Below are 9,746 nucleotides of genomic sequence, written 5' to 3'. Positions count from 1 at the left end.
TACAAAACAAGAGTTCAATAATCGAGTATATTGTATTTATACTGTGTCCTTTCTTTTCTTCCTCAAAATTCAGGCTATAAAGCTATCAATTTATATTATGTATTTTTTTTACTCTGAGAGCTTATCTTCACATAATTGCATGCTATTTTTCTACTTCATTGTCAATGGTTACATTGTATTTTAGTGCAGGCATGAACCGTAATTTCTTTACACAATTCTGCTAAGGATGTGAAGGTTTTATGTAGTTTCTCTCTATTGTAAATAACATTGCAATGAAGATCTTTTAGTTAGTCTTTTTCAGATTTCAGAATTATTTCCTTAGAGTGAAATATTTGAGATTTTAGACAAAAGGTTATGCAAAATTTTAATGTTTTTGATACAGATTTTAAATGTGTCTTCCAGAAAGATTGTACCAGTTTTCATTACCCCTTGCTCATTATAAAATGCATCCTCAACCACACTGGACCTCATTATTAAAGAAATGAACCAATATGATCTTTTTAAAATGTATCAGGTCATTGTTTCAATTTGTTTTTTGTGTGTGTGTATTAACAGTCAGGTTGATTTTTTTTTTTTTTTGACCATGCCTTGTGGCATCTGATTCATGGGGTCGCAAAGAGTCGGACATGACTGAGCAACTGAAATGAACTGAACTGAACTGTATCATCTGGGATCTTCCCCAACCAGGGATCAAACCCCTGCATTGGAAGTACAGAGTCTTAACCATTGGACTGCCAGGGAAGTCCCACAGGTTGATTTTTTTAATGTTTATTGCCTTTCTTTCTGTATAATTACTCATTATATCTTCTAATCACTTTTCTGTTGGTGCCAGTGATTCAGAGTTGATTAGAAAATAGGCATAAAGTAAATAAAATTGTTCATAATTTCCCAATCCACAGATAATCACTATTGTTCACCTATTTTTCATATGGATTATCTATTTATTTCTCTGTCTCCCTCTCTCATCTCCTATCTATCCAACTATTTCTCATTCAATCTATCTGTCCACCTACCTATCTTGTGATTATTTCATCAACGTTTGAATATCATTGAATTTCAGCAGTGATTCTGATGCAGACAGTCCATTAGAAATTACTTGGTATATTAAAAAAAAAGTAGCCGATTCTCCTTGAATGGAGGAAAACCCATGCATGGATGATTTTGGAAGATCTCCAAAAGATAGTAATGTGGAGGCAGGGCTAAGGCTCTCAGATGTACCTTGTTTCGTTCCAGACTCCCTAATCAGGATGTCCCTGTCGATGCCCGATGCTGCTGAGAGCTACTGTTTCTGAGAAGCAGAGGTGAAAATGACTGCACCCAGAGGTGGCACAGTGACAATGGTCAGGGTGGCTGGAACCTGCCCCCAGCAAGCTGCCTGCAAACCTGAATGCATCCGCAATTCCCAAACACCTTTTTCCTCCCAGTCAGTTCAGTTTAGTTCAGTAGCTCAGTCATGACTGACTCATTGTGACCCCATGGACTGCAGCACTCCAGGCTTCCTCGTCCATCACCAACTCCCGGAGTTTGCTCAAACTCATGTCCATTGAGTCGGTGATGCCATCCAACCCATCTCATCCTTTGTTGTCCCTTTCTCCTTCTGCCTTCAATCTTTCCCAGCATCAGGGTCTTTTCCATTGAGTCAGTTCTTTGTATCAGGTGGCCAAAGTATTGGAGCTTCAGCTTTACCATCAGTCCTTCCAATAAATATTCAGGGTTGATTTCCTTCAGGATTGACTGGTCTGATCTCCTTGCAGTCCAAGGGACTCTGAAGAGTCTTCTCCAACACCGAAGTTGAAAAGCATCATTTCTTCAGTGCTCAGCTTTCTTTATGGTCCAACTTTCATGTCCATACATGACCACTGGAAAAACCATAGCTTTAACTAGACAGACTTTTGTCAGCAAAGTAATGTCTCTGCTTTTTAATATGCTGTCGAAGTTAGTCATAGCTTTTCTTCCAAGGAGCAAGCGTCTTTTAATTTCATGGCTGCAGTCACCATCTGCAGTGATTTTGAAGCCCAAGAAAATAAAGTCTGTCACTGTTTCCATTGTTTCTGCATCTATTTGCTATGAAATGATGTGATTGGATGCCGTGATCTTAGTTTTTTGAATGTTGAGTTTTAAGCCAGCTTTTTCACTCTCCTTTTTCACTTTTATCAAGAGGCTCTTCAGTTCCTCTTCACTTTCTGCCAGAAGGGTGGTGTCATCTGCATGTCTGAGGTTATTAATATTTCTCCCAGCGATCTTGACTCCAGCTTGTGCTTCATCCAGCCTAGCATTTCATATGATGTACTCTGCATGTAAGTTAAATAAGCAGGGTGACAATATACAGGCTTGACATACTCCTTTCCTAATTTAAATCAGTCCATTGTTCCATGTCCGGTTCTAACTGTTGCTTCTTGACCTGCATACAGATTTCTCAGGAGGCAGGTCCGGTGATCTGGTATTCCCATCTCTAATACTTTTCCACAGTTTATTGTGATCCACACAGTCAAAGGCTTTGGCATGTTCAATAAAGCAGAAGTAGATGTTTTTCTGGAACTCTCTTGCTTTTTCAATGACCCAACGGATGTTGGCAATTTGATCTCTGGTTCCTCTGCCTTTTCTAAATCCAGCTTGGACATCTGGAAGTTCTCTGTTCCTCCCAATAGAAAGAGTCATTGCCCCCATGAAACTTCTTTAGTTATTATCCTGTCCTTTTGGGGGAAATGAAAGTTGTGGGGAAACCAGCAGAGGCAACCAGCTCACAATGTTTGTTTCATGCCAAATGTATGCTGTTATCTCCGCTTCAGTTCTTTTATAACTTCTGTCTAAAGAGATGGTATTGAATGTATCAGAAAGTGTCGTGGCAACATAAATGGTACAGTATCATGATCACTGTCTTCCTTCCCACCCTCTTCTAAAGGCTCCTACAGAAACTGTTTTTATCTTTTCAGATTTGAAGTACTTTATAAAAACACTCAAGCAAATATTTTAGCAAAAATAAATGTCCCCAAATAGCTACTCTATCCAGTATAAGTCATGATCACCAGTGTTCCTCTGAAATGCCCAAAATAGAGTCCGTGCTAGCAGTTCCCTCCAAGGAGTGTCCTTGTTTAGCTAACCTAGTTAGAAGCTGTGAGCTTGTGCTTTTGGGTCCTGTGAGAGCCTTGTGTTTTTAAAATAATTTTGTCTAAAAACCCTTCTCATCTCTCAAAGGAGATTCTTGATATGCAAATTTCCAATAACTGGGAGTGTGGAGCTGACCTGTTTGTGAAGATACAGCTCTTATTTGCAGACTCCCAGGATAGCACTGTATGTATTGTACCAGGAACCATATTTGAGCAGAAGACCCTTTGGATCTCCTCCATCATGTTTCCTTTGGGCTGTGTTTCTCTGCTGGTGGTGTGGGCACTACCTGCTCTGATATCTTTGTCACTCCCTTTAGAGCATCAGATGTGGAGGAGAGTTCCTGCATTTTAATCTGATTCCTGCAATGACTGAGGAGAGAAGTGGGTGTAGTCATCACCTGTTATGGAAAGAACATACTTATGTCAGAGGAGGACATGGCTAAACTCAAAATTTGACTAAGATAGTCATAAAGCTTATTGGTGCCTGTGATGACAGGAGTGACCAGCTTATCCTGATTTGTCCAGGACTTGCCTGGTTTCAGCCCTAAAAAGGCCAACGTCCCAAGAACCCTCTAAGTCCTGGGCAAATAGAACAACTGGTGACCCTTGGTAGCAGCCCAAAGCCACCACTCTTAGGATCTGGAACAGCAACCCCTGCTGGGTATCATGATGAAATTTTATAAAATTTGAAATTATGCATAGGACAGGTCTTCCCTGGTGGTCCAGTGGTTGAGAATCTTCTTGCCAATGCAAGGGACACGGTTTCAATCTCTGGTCCAGGAAGATCCCACATGCCACCAGGCAACCAGGCCCACACACCACAACTAGTGAGCTTGTGTTCTAGAGCCTGTGCTCCGTAATAAGGGAGGACACCACACTGAGAAGTCCTTACACCACAATTAGAGAGTAACCCCCCAATTGCTGAAACTAGAGAAAGCCTTAATGCAGCAATGAAGACCCAGCAAAGCCAAAAATAAATAAATAAGTAAAATTCAATTTAGAACAATAAAAAAGTAAAATTCAAACTATCCGGATTTATAGTCTGTTATCAAGACTCCTGTCAGTGTTATATTCATGATAGTTATCTGTCTCTATACAGCAGAAATATTAAATTTTAGCTTGAACCAGCCAATCACTGAATAAAAATATTTTTCCATAACATAAAAACAATCTTCTCAACAAAATTTAAGTAAGTGTGTCAAAACTTGCTCTTTTCCACAAAGGGATTAGTTATGATTTACTTAGTATTAAGTAAGAGTAAAGATTTGAAAGCATGGTAGTAATGCCCAGTAACACTGAGGTTTTGTTTTGTTTTCCATTTCATATGAAACAAAAATCTTCTGGGTGTTTAGCCATAAGGAATAATATTTTTTAAGTGATTGTGTATTGTAGAAAAAGCTCTCTACAGAAGTCAATAAACACACATACATAGAAAAAAATTAAATTTAATAAAATAAAGATTTCATGTGCAAGAGTCAGGTGGGTATAGCTATTCACCAAACCCCCATTTTAGGGTGAGATGAAGGTAGATTGGGCTTCCCAGGTGGTGCTCGTGGTAAAGAACTCACCTAAAAATGCAGGAGACATAAGAGACATGAGTCTGATCACTGGGTCAGGAAGATACCCTGGAGGAGAGCATGACAACCCACTCCAGTATTCTTGCCATGGATGGACAGAGGAGCTTGGCGGGCTATAGTCCACGGGGTCACAAAGAGTTGGACACGACTGAAGCGACTTAGCACGCAGGCACCAAGATATATCAACTTTGGTTTCCAGTCCAAAGGGCCGAGGTAAAACAAAGGACCCCAGCCCAAGCAGCCAGCTGCTGAGGAAGCTGGGAGTTGAGGCAAGCACAGAACAGAACCACCCAGAGTGAGAGTCTGAGGGAAGAGATACCAAACAGCGGTCAGAAGACCCAGACCGCAGCACTGCAGGCTCATTTTCCTGGTCCAGGAGGCTGCCTAAAATAGGCAGGCAAAGGACAGGTGCCTCAGGCAGCTACCGACTGCTCCACGGAGATGCTTTGAGGGATGAAGGGTAAAGGAAAATGTTAAAGCATGTCCTTCCTTACTATAAAAGGAATGCATTCATAATGGAGAAAAATGTGAAAAGTACAGAAACCTATAAAGGGGACAATTGGTGGACTTCCCTGGAGGTCCACAATGGTTAAGACTTTGCTCCCAATGCAGGGGTTCCATCCCTGGTCCAGGACCTACCATCCTGCATGCCACATGGTGCAGCCAGTAGTGAAAATAAAATTTAAATTTAAAAAAGAAAGCAATTAAAATAACACAGAAAGCCATCACCCTGCACAAGCCATTTGTAATATTGCCATACGTTTTGTTCTCCCTAAAAATACCAAGAATTCATTTGGTCCATTGCGGTGAGTAATCAAAAGCCACTGAGATCTTCACCAGAGATTCTTAAAGAATCTCATTTATAATCAGTAAAAAACACTTCTTAAAATTTTCTTTCCCATTCCTATCCTCTCACCACCTCCCACTCCCTGCAACTTCCCCAAAACTACCACCAAAGTCTCTCCACCAAAACTACCACCAAACTACCACCAAGAATCTCTCGTAAAGCCCAATGTCAAGGTGTTTCTCTTCCCTCTTTCTCTTCCTTGCTTTTTTCAAGTTTCTCTTCTTCCTCCCAGAGACTCTGCTTCCATTCTCAATATTAATTTTTTAAAGATTTTTTTTATGTGGACCATGTTTAAAATCTTTATTGAATTTGTTACAATATTGCTACTGTTTTCCATTTTGGGGTTTTGGCCATGGACATGTGAGATCTTAGCTCCCTGATCAGGGATCGAACCCACACCCCCTGCATTGGAAGGTGAAGTCTTAACCACTGGACCACCAATGAAGTCCCCACAGTGTTAAATTATTTAGACTTGTTTTACTTCCTTCAGTTCATCTTTTCTTTTTGCCCATTTCCCAGTGCTTCCTAGAATCTGAACTAAGCAGATATATTCTTTCCCTGAGAAGTTGGAGAAGGAGAAGAAGCTGAGAAATCAATGACAGAATAGTCTTTCATGGGCAACAGGAGGAAAATATCCTGCAAAATATGCAAATACCCACAATGCAACATCTTTTAAAAAACTTTAAATATTTTAAATATATTGTTGTTACAAAACTCTTATTATATACTGTTAGGTGCAATTTATATTGTGCTCTTTAAACTTTAGATTAATGAATTCATTCATTCAGTCAAAGAGTATTGTGGGCTTATTATATGCTAGACATTGTCATGAAGGCAACATCAATGAACAAAATGAGTCAAAGTTAACACCTTCATGAAGCTTAGTCAGGTAGGAAGAGATAGACAACAAATATAAAAAGGAAGTTTGACATTATGCTAAAAAGTCATGAATACCCTGTATTTTTTTGTCTTAAAACTGGCTTTTTAAAAATTTTTGGCCACACTACATGCTTGGCGGGATCTTGGTTCCTCAACCAAAGTTGGAACTTGGGCCCTCGGCAGTGAAAGCACAGAGTCCTAAGTACTAGACCACCAGGGATTTCCCCATGTAATTTTTTTTTTTTTTTTTTTTTTTTTTTTAAGCAAAGGGGGTCAAGCGTGCTGGATAGAGATCTAGTTCCTTCTCAGGGAGGAACACAGATTTATGGATTTATGGACACAGACTTGAGCAAAGAGATGGGGTGAAGCTTGCAAGTTTCGGGGAGGACCACTCTAGGCAGGCAGCATAGCCAGGACAGCAGCCCAAGACTGGATGGCACTTGGTATTTCCCAGAACTAGCAAGAAATCAGTATGGCCAGAATCTGATGCAGGATGCGCGAGAGAGAAGCCATAGGTAAATCTGTGACTTTCAGCCTGAACAGCTGCAGAAATAGAGTTGCCATCAACCGACGTGAGGCAGACAGTGGCTATAGCAGATTCTGGGCAGAATCTGGAGTGTAGATTTTGACATGTTGAGTTTTGGATTGTTCTGAGCTATTCAAGTGGAAGAATCAGGGATGGTGTTGAGAAAAATGCTTCCCCATGTCATTAAATATTCTTAGAAAATCTAAATTTAAACGAGGTAATGCTTTATTATAAATGTAAAGAAATTACAAAAGGGTATAGAATGAAAATTAAGTCTTTTCCCCTTTCCTCCTCCTAGCTGCCCAAGTCCTTCTCCCCAAATCCATCCTATTTTACAAGTTGTTCATATATCCTTCCAGAAGCCATCTACACTTTTTTTTTTTCCTGGCTGCATCACATAGCGTATGGAATTTTAGTTTCCCCAACCAAGGATCCAACCCATGCTCACTGCAGTGGAAGCACAGAGTCTTAACTACTGAACCACCAGGGAATTCCCTATACTTTTATGTTTTCTTTTTCTCCCCCACAAAATTTTAGTGTGATATTCACACAATTTTCTACCATGTCTTTTTCACTTAACCAGATGTCTTGTAATATTTCCATATATTAATACTATATTTAATATATTAAATATATTAATTTATTCCCTTATTAAAGGAAAGAACATGTCATTCTTCATATGGTTGCATAATTTTCATAGCTTTCCCTTGTTTGAACAAATATAACATATACAATATTATTTTTAACAATTCCCTTGTTGATAGACATTTAAGTTTTTATTTCCAATCTTTTGCTATCACAAGCTGTGTTGAAATACATAATGACCTTTGGTATATTTCATTTAAATGTGCAACGATATAAAGTGTATATTTAGCAGTGAAACTATTTCTGAGTCAGAGGATATGTGCATTTTTATTTAGCTAGATATTAGGAAATCAAACCAGTCAATCCTAGAGGACATCAACTCTGAATATTTGTTGGAAGAATTGGTCCTAAAGCTCTTCAATACTTTGGCCACCTGATGCGAAGAACTGACTCATTAGAAAAGACCCTGATGCTGGGAAAGACTGAAGACAAAAGGAGAAGAGGGCAGCAGAGGATGAAGTGGTTACATAGCATCACTGACTCAACAGACGTGAGTTTGACCAAACCCCGGGAGATAGTGAAGGGCAGGGAAGCCTGGTATGCTGCAATCCATGGGGTCACAAAGAATCAAACACGACTTAGCAACTGAACAACAACAAGAAGAAAGAACGAAAGATTGAATGCACATTGTGGGTTATTTTCCCCAGTATTAGCAATTCATTCTCTGATTCTCCACATACCAACTGGATGTCAGAAGATCACATTCCATTCTGATGCTCACTTCCAGAGTCAACATAGATTTTACAGTTTTCGGGCTCAGTCTCATAAGATGACACCACAATTTCAGATGCCTGTTGCAAGTCCAGCACCACCGGGACTTCTGACCAATCAGTGGAAAATGGGGAGTTTGCCAGAAAGTTCTTCTCAGGTTTGATAATTGGCCAGAATGACTCACCAAAGTCTGGAACCAACTTTCTTTATGTTGGTTGTAAAAGATTCAGTTCAGGAAGAGCCAAGTGGAAGAGATGCAGAGGTAAGGTATGAGAGAGGGCAGGGGGCTTCCATGCCCCACCTTCCAGCACTTCTGTGTATTCACCAACCCAGAAACTCTTTGAACCTCACTGTTTGAAGGTTTTTACAGAGATCACTCTCCAGCCCCTCAGGTTGGAGGGCAGAGCTGAAAGTTCCCCATTCTGATCACTTGGTCTTTCTGGGAATCAGCCCCATCCTGAGACTTTGAAAGGGGTCCACCCTAAGTCAACTATTAGTATAAACTTCAGTGTAATCGAAAGAGATTGTTATGGACAAAAAAACACTCCTATCACTCAAGAATCTGTGATAAAGGCCAAATATATATATATATATATATATATATATATATATACATAATCAAAAATATATTATCAAAGAAAGAAAAAAAATCAGACACAGCTCTTGCTTTAGTTTGTATGGACAGTACTTCAGGGTAACCAAGTAGTTAATTGTGGTACTGGAGAAGACCCTTGAGAGTCCCTTGGACTGCAAGGAGATCAAGTCAGTCAATCCTAAAGGAAATCAACCCTGAATATTCACTGGAAGGACTGATGCTGAAGCTGAAGCTCCAATACTTTGGCCACCTGATGTGAAGAGTTGACTCATTAAAACAGACCCTGATGCTGGGAAAGATTGAGGGCAGGAGGAGAAGGGGGTTGAGGATGAAATGGTTGAATGGCATCACCGACCCAATGGACACGACTTTGAGCAAACCCCGGGAGATAGTGAAGGACAAAGAAGCCTGGTGTGCTGCAGTCCATGGGGTCGCAAAGAGTTGGACAGGACTTAGCAACGGAACAACAACAACAAGTAGTTAATCAGGGAAAATTAATCTTTCAAGAAGTATTCCAGCTAGTAAAGACAGAAGCAAGTGATTGAATTAGAAAAAAATCACTGCTTTTTTATCTCTAATGAAATAGTGGATCAAGGCTGCAGTCATCAGTAGATGCTAACCTTTTTAGGAGGGCGGTTGGAGAGCTTTCAAGTTGATGATTAGGTTGACAAGCCCTGAATTCATGGATCAGTCTTAACATCGTTAAAAGTGGGACAATCAGACATTATGTGTCTCCTGAAAAGATGTAATAATACTCTGATATGCTGATGACTTATTCTTATTATTATAAAAACTGTCCTATAGTCATACTTCTAGAGTCTCTACATCAGTGGTTCCCAACTGGGGGTGATTTGCCCCC

Source organism: Muntiacus reevesi, chromosome 15 (genome assembly GCF_963930625.1).
Source record: "Muntiacus reevesi chromosome 15, mMunRee1.1, whole genome shotgun sequence".
NCBI lineage: Eukaryota > Metazoa > Chordata > Mammalia > Artiodactyla > Cervidae > Muntiacus > Muntiacus reevesi.
This window is presented reverse-complemented; position numbering follows the sequence as displayed.